Here is a 13,352-nt window from a genome sequence, read left to right as displayed (position 1 = left end):
TTAAACTGAAAAAAATTATAAATATATCAACTAAACATAATTGGCTTTAAAAAATTTCCAACTGGCAGGAGGCAGAAGGTTGGCCATTTACAACATGACCGAAGAGTCACTTGCTGTGAGGATTATTTACTTTTTCCATTTATCAAGCACTTACTTATAAGTTGAGGTCAATGACGTTTTTCGGATCTCCACATAAACGCAAGGAAATCTTACAAATTTGTCAAATTTTTACGTTGGACTTATCGCACGCTAGGCGGACCTATAGTCATTCGTCATGCATTACACCACTGCTGTTATCATCGTTCAGTGCGTCTTGTTGGCCTATGGCGCCCCGAGCTGTAGCATTATTATTGTAAATGATGCGGATAAAAATCACCTAAAAGTGCTGTCTTTGCACAGCTTTGAACTCATGGCTTATGTACAGGATGGAAGACGGTCGTAGCTTGTTTGTTTCTCGGCGACCGTTTCTTGGCTAGCTGCTATGGGATTTATGTTCAGTTTTTGGAATTTTCTTTCCAGCATTCATGGCTTATTTTCAAGAATAAATCTAGAGAGAAAACAGGTAAGTTTCACACATACATCATGGTTGCTGGGGAAAACACAAAATTTAAGAAAAGCAAACCAACTTAAAGGCCCAAGAATGTCTTGCCGGTCACAACACCGCCTCACAAACCTATTGTTTTCATTGATGTTCATTGTTTTTCTCGTTCTTTTGTCCTTTTGTTCTCTATTGTTTTACGTCGACTGTGTAAGAACCGTTGTTCAAATGTTGTTTGTGTTCAATGCGCTTAGCTACACCTAACATGCCACTTGAACTGAAAGAAACAAATATACCAACTAAACAGTAGCGGGACATAAAATAGGCCTTAAAGACCTTAAAAATCCCAACTGGCAGGAGGCAGAGCACTTGGCTATTTACAAGCATGACCGAGGAGCTGAAATAGGGTCAACCGAGAAGTGCTCAGATAGCGGAACGTGAACCCGCGACCTGCGGATTTCAAGTCCGGCGCCCTAACCCACTCGGCCAAAACGGATATCATGTGCAAATGTATCTCCCCCTGTTTTTCTTTCCGTGTGGATTTCATTATTGATATGTGCCTTGCAAGACTAAAGAAGACACCGTGCTTTAGTTCAGTGATGTTCTTCAGAAGAACTGCAGTTCTTTTCGGGTTTTATTCATGCACTGAATAACATGGTCGTCAGACAGTTCTTTTTTTACAGAAAGTTTGTCGTCACGCAAGCCTATTGGTTGGTCACGAAATCTTTTTGGAAGGATGAGGTTATGAAAATTTGGCTTGGGTTACAAGTGGTTAACGAATAAATTAATCTTGCCTGATGAATGTAATTATTGACATGTTGGCAAAGTTTTAAATGAGGAAGTTCACTTGAACCTTCAAAGAAGGAATTACTTTTTCTAGTGAAGGTCACTGGTACTTCTTGAAAACTTTATCACAAAGGACATTATTATGCTGAACAAGTGAAATGGCTGAAAGAGCATCACTAGTATTCTTTATTAATTTGTTTGCCATCTAATGGAAGAGTGCACTGAATTGCCCTCATTTATATGAATCTGATGCTGCTGGACATTTTAAGGTGTCGCAAACTGTTTTTTTTTTTTTTTCTTTCTTTCTTTCTTTTTTCTTTCGTTTTACAACAAGAACTTATTCTACTTTACAATAATACAACTAATAAGGGCAATACTAAGAGTAATACATCCAACAGATATAATATTACTACTTGGCCATAAACTGTTCAATGATAATACTGTAAAATTCCGAAAATAAGCCTCTCTGTGTATAAGCCCCTCCGTATAGAAGCCCCCCAAATCTGAAACGCAAAAATACCTCCTATAGTAAGCCCCTCCAAATATAAGCCCCTGGGGGCTTGTATTTGGAAATTATCCTCAATTATACAAACCAAAGCAAACTACACATAATCACCATTATCAGGGAGCCTTTTTTAGTCATAAAAGAATGATTCCGTGCACTAAAGCAATGTGGTCAACAAGTGCTGAAGCAATTTTTTTAAAACAATTTTTTTAAAAGGTAAACTAGTGAGCAGCACTCTGCGAACTTCAGTTGTAAAACTTGTTTATTCTCCGACGCATTTCATCTAACTACCGTAGACTTCTTCAGGGAGTTTTACAAACATACATTAAACGCCTGTATTTAAGCCATACTGGCGGCTATTTCGATGGCCACATACCACAAAGGTTTGGCTGGATTTACGAAAGGGAACAGGCAAAGCTGTGAAATATTTACGCAAGTCTTGATAGAGTTTTGGGGGCCGCAGTTTTAGCTAAAAAAATTTGACGCAAATTTTTCTTCAATTATAAGCCCAGCTAATTTTGAAACGCAAATTTTCCTCCTAATAATAAGCCCCTCCGAATATAAGCTCCTTCTAAAAATAAGCCCCTCAAAAAGGTCTTTTGAACAATATAAGCCCCGGGGCTTATTTTCCGAATTTTACGGTAACCAATATGGTGTACATTGTTGTTGTTTTTTTTTTCTGAATTTTTTACTCAGTTCTTGATTCGTCCAGTGAGGCATCTGAAGATACTTTAGAAATAAGATTTCACCAATGCTTAAAAAACAAGAAGCTATGTTTTTGTCTAGAAGAAAATTTGAAATTTGTTACTGGACAGTACAGTACTTAACTTAATACAATGACTTGGACCTGTGGCTAGCAAAACACTCAGTTCTTTTGCCTCCCTGTTGGGCGAACATAATGTGGACAGCCCTATCCCTTGGTATCAAATTAACTACAAATTCTTTTTGACTGTAAGATTTCTTTTTGTACATTGTTTCTTTTTCAGCTTGGGTAGGTTCACTTACCACGGCACTCATTAATTTTTCCGGACTCGTATCTGGAGCCGTTATCAACAGGTTTGGCTGCCGTGCTACCACTCTTTTACTTGGGGGATTCTTATGCGCATGAAGCCTTGGCCTCTCCTTCCTGGCGAGAAACATTCTTACGTTGTATCTCACCTAGTGTCCTTTATGGATTTGGCACTGGTCGTGTGTTCTCTGCAAGTCTTAATATCATTAGCAAGTTCTTCAAACAGAGGTGATCATTGGCAACTGGGATTGTTTCATGTGGGAAAGGAGGAGGGGTTCTTGTCCTTGGCCCCCTTTTGCAGACTATGATTGATGCCTTTGGCTGACAGACCACCTATCGTGTGATAGAAATTATCTATTCATATGTTTGTCTGGACTCACCTTCAGCCCTAACATTAAGAGTGATAATGCTGAAAATGCCTTGTTAGAAGTGGAGACAAGGACCAGCAGTGCTGAAGCTGGTGTCCAAAAAAATCAGAGTGGACTTGAAGGAGCAGTTAAGACTGTTGGTGGACGAGGAGAAGAAAGGATGTTATGTGTATATTACTGTGTGTAAGGAACCTAAATTTGTGGCCTTGGTCAAATCGGCATCTGTCATATTGTTTGGTCATGTTGTGCCCTAGATCCACTTGGTAAATAGTATTTAAGATTTTTATCATGTTTAGGTCACATGGAGGACTCAAGCATTAAGAATTCTCACCCTCGTCAGTTAAGAACAAATCCAAGCAACATTTGCAAGAGTCATGCTCAGGACGACAAATGAAAAAAAGTTGATAATTGAACCAATAGAGTAGGAACCTCTATCCTAGAAAGGCTTTTTTAGAGCTTTACTTGGAATCTGAAAATGATTTTTGTAGAAAACTACACGCGGCCAACAGACCCTCCCAAGTAATAAACTCACCTTCCCACACCCTCCCCCTGCCACTTCCACGAAAATATGTAGTTGTTTAGGACGTTCGTGCTAATTGTTTCCGCGCATCCTTACTGCGCACGCAAATTCACACGCCACGCCATGCATGAGAACGCGCGCTGAGAAATAAAATGAACAATGATAGGACAGATGGCCATTGCTATAGCTTTGCCTGGATTTAACGATCTTGGAAGTTCGGTGTCATGACCTCTACTTTTCTTTCCAGAAACAGATTTTATTTACAATTATCTCCATATTGTCTTGTCTAAAAATAAACAAAAAAATCAATGTGGGAAGTTAAAAAAATTTTCAAGACTTCTGTCCACGGGACATCGAATCCTGTCATCTTGCGGCTGCAAGGCGCGTGAAAATATGGTCGCTAAATGCGAACTTGTTCTTTAAGGAACCTCACCAGTTGACTAAATTCACTTAATAGGTCCACTTAAACAATATTTGGCAGAGAACATTTCACTTCAATGATCTAATTGCAATATTTTTGGGCTTACAGACACTGTGGCTTAATTCGCTAAAAAAGCCCGCTTTTTTCAGATTTAGGGTGTTCTTCCAGGCATGTTTTCTCCAAAACTAAGTCGGTGACTCCCCGTTTTTTTACATTTCTGACATAGCTAACTCATCATCTTACAGTGGTAAAAGTCTCAGAAAAAAATCAATGTTGGAAAATTTTCGCGCGAACGTCCTTAATTTGGAAACATTGAGTTTTCGATGCTTAAGTTTAGAGATCATCGAGGGAAGTGTAAGAGTTGCTTGATGCTTAGCCGACCCACTTCAGCTTCTCAAATGATCTCCAAACTCTCGCGAGCATCCATAACTAGTTAGACGCAAAGATAAAGGCTAATTCTTTCATAGTATAATAACAGAGACATTTGGCATCGATCGAGAAACATTTGGCAGAACGCCTATCTGCTAGAATTTGTTGCAGTTGAATCTTGAGATTTTCAGGACTAGAAAAACCGCACAGATAGAACACTTGGTTAGACCTTTCTACTGTTCGCCTTTTTAGAAAGAAATGATTTGCTCGTTAACTGTCAACTAAATATTTCTGTTAATTTCCAGGTGCGATATTGTCAAGATATCGGAATTACCGCTGGCGCAGCATCCAGACTCTTCGTCTATTATGGACTCACTTTTTGTGCTGGGAGACTGATATCTGGTCGACGGTGTGACTTCCAGAAAGTCAACACGTTTTATGTCTATCAGGCAGCGGAGCTGGCCGTGGGAGCATCAATTTTGGCTGTTACTTTGGCCATATGATACATGGTTTGTTTATTACAGCATTCAATGTTCTAGTTATTATGACATGCATGAGCCCATCAAAAGTCTCCATTGCCCTTGGCTGGGAACTGCAAATTTCCTCGTTCTTTCTGGCCAGCGCTGCACCAGTTGCAGGTATGCTGATTGGCGTTGAAGGTTTTGAATGTTTGGACAATTTGATTAATCAGACTGATTTAATATTGGAACTTCTACTGTCAAGCTTCTTTTGAAAAAATTAATTAGATTGATGCCCATTTTTCGGACGAGTGTAGATATGAGCGAATAGCTTCCGAAGTACGTCCGGATACTTTCAGGGTTTTGACATCCTTGAAACCAAGTCGAGTTGCAGCTTATAGCTTATATAGGTATTCGCGAGGCCGAGTGTATTATTTGCTTCAAGTGTTTCTTATTGAATCTACTTGAACACTGGCTTTCCAATCCTCACACTGCCCCACGGCTATGCCATGTTGATGAGACCTAATAAGGCCGAAACAGCTGTTCGTGGCATGACTTTCATTTCTGATTGATATGGCTGTATGCGTGTGTAAGGTACTGGTCAGGCCTATGGTTGGCGTTCGAGTTTGTTACTTGCGTTAAGTGTTTCTTATTGAATTTACTGACACACCGACCAGCACATCACATAGAAGAACTGCAGAGTGATTCCCAGCCAACAGCTCCCACATCTGTTATGCACGGTGGAGTTGACACTTAGAGTGGTTTTTTTTTTACACTCGCCTCAGCAGCGAAGCGCAGAATACACAGGCAAGTTATGCCATGCTGATAGGGCCTAAAAAGGCTGATAAAGTGGTCCATGGTTTTCACTGGATTTGCGTAACTTGCTGGCCAGGCAGTGGGTTGTTGTACAAGTCTGTCGCTTGCTTTAAGGTTACCTTGTACCTTCAGAATGAAAATTTTTTGAATTGTCGTTTTTATTTGTAAAAATGACTTTGACCTACGAGCTTCCAGACAAAAACAAGAAAATTCAAAAAAGAGTAAATGTACACCGAGGAAATGTTCACAGCCGTTTTCTACTTGAAGTACATGTAAACGTTTCCTATTGATTGACAGCTAAGTGATGTTTTCTCAAAACGTTATTTTCGCTGGATGGGGACACTTTGGTTTGTCAGATCTCAAGCCAATGTGGTCAGTTGAAAGATTAACTTAACGAAAATTCTAAGAATTATTTTGTTGAGAGTTCATGATTTCTGTGCGGTCACTCCCTAAATTTTTAGAGCAATTTTGGAAATGTTCTGTAACTTCTGCAGTCGCTTTTTAAGCGTTTGGTTTCCAAACCTCGAGGAAAAAATAAAATTCCCAAAACAATTTAAGCTTTATTTATTAGACGAATTCCCAAAAGATCAAAAGCTTCCGATGATTTTTTAAAAGATAGGAAACGAAAAGTTAACCGCAGGTAAATGGTTTATTGTTAGAAACGCATGCATTAACCAAAAAGAGGAAAAAAGTAAAACGAAACAAAAAAAAAACAGTGGTAATAACCCAAACGATCCGGGATTTCAACCCGGACTTCCCGATCGAGAGATCACGCTACGATAGCATACATTTTTGTTTTCGTCTCACAGGTCTCATGGCCGACATCTTGGGTTCCTACACGCATGCCTTTTACATGTCAGGTGCCGTGGTAATTGCGGGCGCGTGCATTTCTTTTCTGTTGCTTTTTACTAAGACGAGGGAGCCTGGAGAGTTATTTTCTGATCTTTGGGGGCTGAACGGAGCAATGAAAGAAATCGCTACTGTTGCTATGGACACAGAGCAAGGAGAGGAGACCCAGACAGATTCTAGTTCACGAGAAAATTTCATTGTTTGCACGAGTGCTGTTTAACCGGTGTCTTTTCCTTTCTCACTTTAATTAAGGTCGATAGGCTGCTTCTCACTACATACCTTTCGATATAAACCGATTTCCACAACGAATCCATCAGTGTCGGAGGTCTAAGATACTTGTGTAATTCGAATTGGGTACGACCTTTTTAAACGTGGCTCAGCGGCCTGGTCTTGCAAATACTTTACAATCCGAAACGTTGTTTCTTAGTTGGGCGAGTTAGGATTTGTGTTCAGTTTTAGAATATTTTATCTTGTATTCATATAGATTACTTCAGTAAATCTAGAGAGAAAATGGGTTATATTAGTTGCATACGATATATCCTCCAAGGTTCTCCTCAAGATCTGTCCTTCCAGAATTAAGTATTGAATTATAAAGATTTGTTGTTCTTCCAAATATTGAATTATCAAGATTTGTGATTTGGCCTGCGAAATATTGAATTTGCCAAATATTAAATTTTCAAGATTTGCCCTTCCGAATATTGAATTTTCCAGATTTGGCCTGTGCCAATTATTGAATTTGCCAAATCATGAAACTTCAAGAGTATCCGCCTAAAACTACCGATGTTACTGTCCTTGAAAACACAACCCCATGTTGGCATACCCAAACAGTATATTCACAATGATAGATAATTCAACTTACAGTGTTAACGGTCCACCTCCATGAAGGAAATACATCAAAATTAATGTTGCAACTGCCTATAGAATGGCTCCGTGGGAAGCTTAAAAAACTAGGAGCTAATGGTAACCTCGTGACCTGTATGCTACAAAGACTGGACTCCCACCTACCTGTCCATATAACACCTCTCTTGCTAGATTCATATTAATAGCATTAATAGTCACTGTAAAACGTAAATATTAATCGTATTATATGAATCTAGGACGGCAAACACCAGAATCAAGAGAGGATGACCGAGGTCATCCTCTCTCTCATCTGAGCGTAAGAAAGCTCAGACAACTCAGCATCACGTGCATTCACAGCTTTTTTTGGAGGAATATTTGAATGGCGCGCAAAGTATTTTAGATTTCCTTAATTAAATTTCGTGAGGTTTCAACATATCTTTCACTGATTTTTGACTTAATTGAAAGTGAGCGAAAGCAAAACTCACCAGCGAAAAATCACAGGTAACATATTCAATCCCGAAAGGCGAAGGCCTTTTGATGCGGACTGTATTCTTAGCCTATGAACTCTAAAACGTGCTATACCAAACAGGCAAAAGAGACTTATAACAGCGGAACTTCTCATTATCAAATCGGCTTTAAACGGTGCTGGGTAAAGATATCTTCCAGAAAAGAAAAACAATGATCCTGTTCGTCAATTGGTTAATTGATATGTATCAGAATGTTTGAAGATCAAGCTCGGTATCTTTGAGTCAACGGTTTAGTTTTGAGTGTACCACGCATAGACGTCTGCGCAAGTCTGACCACTGTTGTCATCCTAATAACATTTTTTCCAGTCCTGTAGATACCATATGCGAAACTCCTGACCAGTGGATACAGAAAGTGGAATGGAAAGCTTGTTAAATGTCAGTTCAGTTGAGTTGACATCAATATTATCCAGGCGATAAGAATAATACCTACAACCATCGACGTTTCCGCGTTTAAAGTAGTCTGCAAGTGAGGGAATAGGTTGGTTATCGTGAGTTATGACTGTCAACAGTCTCCTATCTCTATAGTTGGAATGAGTGCATCCCCAGAAGGATGGTGGATCCCTTGGGTTACATCTTAACGACCCGTTCTTGTGAACAAGCTTGAACGTTTGTATGTGTCCACTCTTTTTAATTTTGAAAGTTCCATATGCGTCGCCACGAGCTCCAAAACACACAGCATCATTGCTGATCTTCGTCCACTGTTCTAAAAAAAAAGAGTTTCACAGGTGAAACGATTAGCACCAGTGCTTGCATTGTTTAAAAGACGTGATAGACATAACAGAAATTTACTTTAAAAAATAATTTAATTTGTAGCGCTTGTTGTGCATAAGATGTAGGCATTTTGTGCGTTTATAACAAACAAACAAACACCAAAAGATCGCGATTCCATTCAAATATGAGTAATTTGAAGCTTTACAAAGGAAACGAAGAAACCAAAATTGAAGTGTTTTTCATTTTTTCGGAAGTAATTGAATGAGGCTTTATCTAATACACGAGATAAAATAGGTTCTATCGCTGTACTTCAACCTTTTCGGTCGGCACGAAAAAAATTGGTTCGCATTGAACAACTTTATGATAATTCCTTTCATTTATTTTCTTGTTTTTAAGGGGGGGGGGGGCGTTGGTGTTATTCATCGACATCAGACATCAATCGATTTCTTTCCTTTTGTTTCACGCGCCGTGGAAATTGTCTCCATTGATCTTGTTCGACCCCTTAACGGGGCCCACCCAGCACTTTTTTTGGGCAGGGGCTTAATCACGAATGCGTAAGCGTGACATCGCTGGAGCGGTCCGTCAGGTATGCTCCCCAGAAAATCATGTGTGCGATTTTAAGACTTATAAAGTGGCGTCTAAATAGCAAGCGTATCGTAAACAATGACAAAACCCCCAGCGCTTAAGAAGTAGTGCTTTTACAGTACATTGGTAAGCACTTATCATCAGGCCTTTAAATTCGATATCAAATCCGACTTTGCACAATGAACTTTACTCCACCTTTCTACACTCCTGCTAATAATCTTGTAGTAAACTATAAACCATAAACCCAACCATCAGCGCCGTTCAAATAAAGCTGTGTAAAAGGTGCATCAATAAAAAAGGAAATTAACAAATGCAGTAAATTTTTGGTGTTCGAAACGCTGTAGTCCGTGGATTTAGAGCGTATGAGCTAGTAATAGTTCATTGTTTTTTTTAGGATATTTTAGTTCTCAATTCTTAGGCCCTGGCCTCACTAATACGTTTTTATTTGCATATTTCTCATTCTTTTCACAAAAAAGGTAAACAGTTGAAAACGCGAAAACTTCGAAACCGCTAAAGTAATTCACCTGCATGCACATTCGCGAGTGATTGGATATCAGCATTTCGAGCGGTTTGGTATGGATTGCGAAAACGCTGCCGCGGCGGAAACAGTGGTGTGTGCACGAAGCGTTGATGGGTTTTCGAAAACGCGTCGTTCTAAAACATATTAGGATGGACGGTGCTTTGATTTAAGCTCTGCTGGGCGAGCACGTTCACCTTAGCAACATCGGCAACATTTGTGTCTGGCTGCAAATAATTCGTCCAAGTATACCTGACCAGGGAGTTTCCCATCAAGGCATATAATCCACTGATGAAGACGATCTGCATTATTATTCATAATAAGTTGTTATATTATATGATGTTTTCCTTTACTTATTTATCTTTACTGTTACAAAGTAGGGGGACTAAAACTCCCCGCCAGCCCCTGATTAGAGCGGCTTTATGCTGCATGATACGAAATGCAGCAGTGGTTAAACTAACCTGATGCGCCATCTTTTCCACAAGATCCACACATGTTCTTGTTATCTGTATCAATCGCACATTCGTCATATAAAGTACACGAGTTAGTAGAACATGCAATCTGTTTGGGTCAAACAACGCATTCTTATCAGTGGTGTTATTGTGCAATGCTTTGTAAATATGCAAAGTAAATCTGTTCTTTGACGATATTTTAAAATTTGGGAAAATTCCCTCACAGAAAATCAGGGTTCGTTTTAAAGTGTTTACTTTTGGCGAGTCCTTGCTGGATCAGCAGACAGCTTAAGCAAAACGACCGTTGCGAAGGAAATCTGTTATCAGAGATTGCACACCTATTCTGATCGCTTGATCTTTCCCTGTATCTTAGAAGTGCGTTATAATACGCAGGGAGTCAAAACATACTCATGGAGAGGTCTTTTACACAGGAAAGAGAAATTCGTGGAGCGAAAATTACTCAGACGATAAGCCTTGGCAAACAATACTCGACACGAGCTAAACTTTCTAAAACTAATTAGACCCGGGGGTAATGGAAGATCTAGAATAACTCATATCGAATCGTAACGAAACGGTCACTTCTGAAGATTTGTGTGGAAGCATACGAAAAGTTAAGTTTAAACAGTTTTGTCGTGTTTATCACCGTGGTATGTCTTTCATTCCCACTAATATATCCAGTGAGTTTCGAGAGATAACCATACGACACTTTGGTTTTTCAAGCGTCAGTTGGGTTGTGGAGACCTGGAAGTGTGCAATACAGCTAAGGACTGATGGCGACAGTTGGAAAGGTAACTTTGAATGCCGACATGAAGAAAAGAACGGTCGTGATGAAAACATACTCAGAGATCATAAAACATCTCACCTTGGTTCCTTGAAAAATAAATCCTTGGCGCCTCTGTAGATCCTGAGGATATTGGTTGCTGTCTGAATCACTCAGTTCACAGATGAAGCTTCCGTCTTTAAGGCGACCGACATTGTAAGAGAGACAGTCATTCTTGAGGTAACAGGCGATTTGACAAGTATCGTCTCGCTCTACAGATATATTTTTGATCACGTGGTTTACAAGGGCGTAACCATTGATAGGTGGGAAGAACTCTAACGTTCTACAATAATCTGAAACAGTAAAACTATCGAGTTAGTGTTGTAAGAAATATAAAGTCTGGGTGTATGCAGGTGGCTCATATTTTGACAAAATATTTTGTAAAATATTAAATTGTTTTCATATTAGTCTACTTATTTCCTTCGCATTTCTTGCAGATGGGCCCTTAGATAAGATCTCTGAGATCCTGTCACATTATCTTGTCAATCATGAATAGGAGTTTACACGAAATTAGTAAGCAATGCTCACTAGCAAGTGTTTTACTGTTACCAATAAGGACAAGTGAATTACCGATGAGCTTTTATTAAAATGTTCTTTTTTCGAACTACAGAAAATGGTAATACAATGATAAAAACAAGTTTAGTTTCATGCACTCTCAGATGGTGTTACTTTGAATTTGGGGAGCGATTTCGAATTTGTAGGCTTTCCTATGTGAATCTATTTTTTAAGTCAAACGATTTATATGACTGTGTAAGGTAAAGTCTGCATACGAGCCAAGTGGCCCATCAGGCCGGAGCTTATCCCGGTTTCTGTAGCATAAACCGACAAGAAGTATTTCTACTTCCCCCTGGATGGGATGATAGTGCATCGCAGGATTACCCCCCACCCCTCCCCAGCATTAAGTTCGCTGGTACCCATTTATACACCTGAATGGAGAGAGGCACTGCGAGAGGGAAGTGTCTTGCCCAAGAACACAACACAATGTCCCCGGCCACGGATCGAACCCGAACTGCTCGTTCTGGAGACGAACGCATTAACCATGAGGCCACCGCGCCTCCCACATATGATTGTGTAGATAACGGCTTAACGTTTAACATCTTTTCCTGGTTAATGCTTTATTTGCGACTTCATTTGACTAATGTATGGCAAGTCTTAGTTCGCGATTACTTAAGTTTCGTTTTATTCTGCAAAATATTATCAATTTTTGTATGGTTTCAATGGTTCCAGTTCTTTTATTTTGACCATGGTTATAAGGGACGGCGCTGGATTGAAACAAAATACATTTTCCCCTTTTAGATGCAATATGCACGCAAACGCACATATCTTTTGTTCATCTCATTTAAGTGACCGTTGAACGAGTTATCTGTGAGATCACTGGGCAGTTATTGAAAGAATTGTAAGAGGCTCTTTCCTTGGAACTTGGAGAATTTTATGAGTGCGTTATAAATTAAACTCCTCTAAAGAAGTATGCGATTAGCCGAAAAAAAATACTCATGGAAAATCCTTTTCGCAAGTAAGAGAGATATGTGAAGCTTAAATTACTCGGACGACAAGTGCAAACAAAACCCGACTCGAGTTTATAAAAAATGAACTGAACTGATGGACGGTGTAGAATAACCAATATTAAGTAGTTTCGAGGGATACCAATTTGTAACCAGATATTTCAGTCAACACACCTCAAACTTGAGCTGAGTTTAAGAAGTTGTTAGAAACAGATAGACGGATAAGAAGAAAGGAAAAGGCTTCCGTTACGTTAATATGGAGCTATATGTAAGTCAGTGTAATCCCCCTCAAAGTCAACCGTTTACAGCTCAGTTTTTTACAGTAAGTATGTAAATTTTAATGAATTTCACTGCCATTGATTTCAGATTTAAATAGTAGTGATACAGCTGATAGTCATTTTTGTACTGAGAATTTCAAATTGTCCATGAAAAAGAGTCCGACAGAAACTCGACTTCTGCAAATTGTAACCTAACTCAGTTGATCAGCAATTAACTAATTGTCGGTGAAGGAACATTCACGATCATCAGTGGTTATTCAAAGAGTTATAGAGTATCCCAAACATAGATCTAGAATTAGAAAAAAAGGCAGTTAAGCTACAGTAATCAGGGCAGATGTGAATCTTTACACCTTTGTTAGATAATAGCAGTTATACAATTCATTACTAAATGACAAAGTCAAACAAAGCAACCGTCCGTAAATTAATGAGCAAACATATGCTATGGTTTAACTTATGTTAATGACCTTTTTATAGGTTTTTT

The 13,352-nt window shown here is 39.2% G+C and overlaps 2 pseudogenes; one reads left to right on the top strand and one right to left on the bottom strand.

Annotated features, from left to right (window-relative positions):
- The first annotated feature begins 274 nt into the window (after positions 1-274).
- Positions 275-7,188, top strand: LOC110054638 (monocarboxylate transporter 3-like; annotated as a pseudogene).
- Positions 7,189-7,826: 638 nt separating this feature from the next.
- On the bottom strand, positions 7,827-11,406 carry LOC110054636 (uncharacterized; annotated as a pseudogene).
- Positions 11,407-13,352: the final 1,946 nt, after the last annotated feature.

This window comes from Orbicella faveolata, unplaced genomic scaffold (genome assembly GCF_042242905.1).
Source record: "Orbicella faveolata isolate gen_17 unplaced genomic scaffold, um_ofav_v1 contig_12, whole genome shotgun sequence".
Lineage (NCBI taxonomy): Eukaryota > Metazoa > Cnidaria > Anthozoa > Scleractinia > Merulinidae > Orbicella > Orbicella faveolata.
The sequence above is the reverse complement of the archived record's forward strand: the minus strand, read 5'-3'. Positions and strand labels throughout refer to the sequence as shown.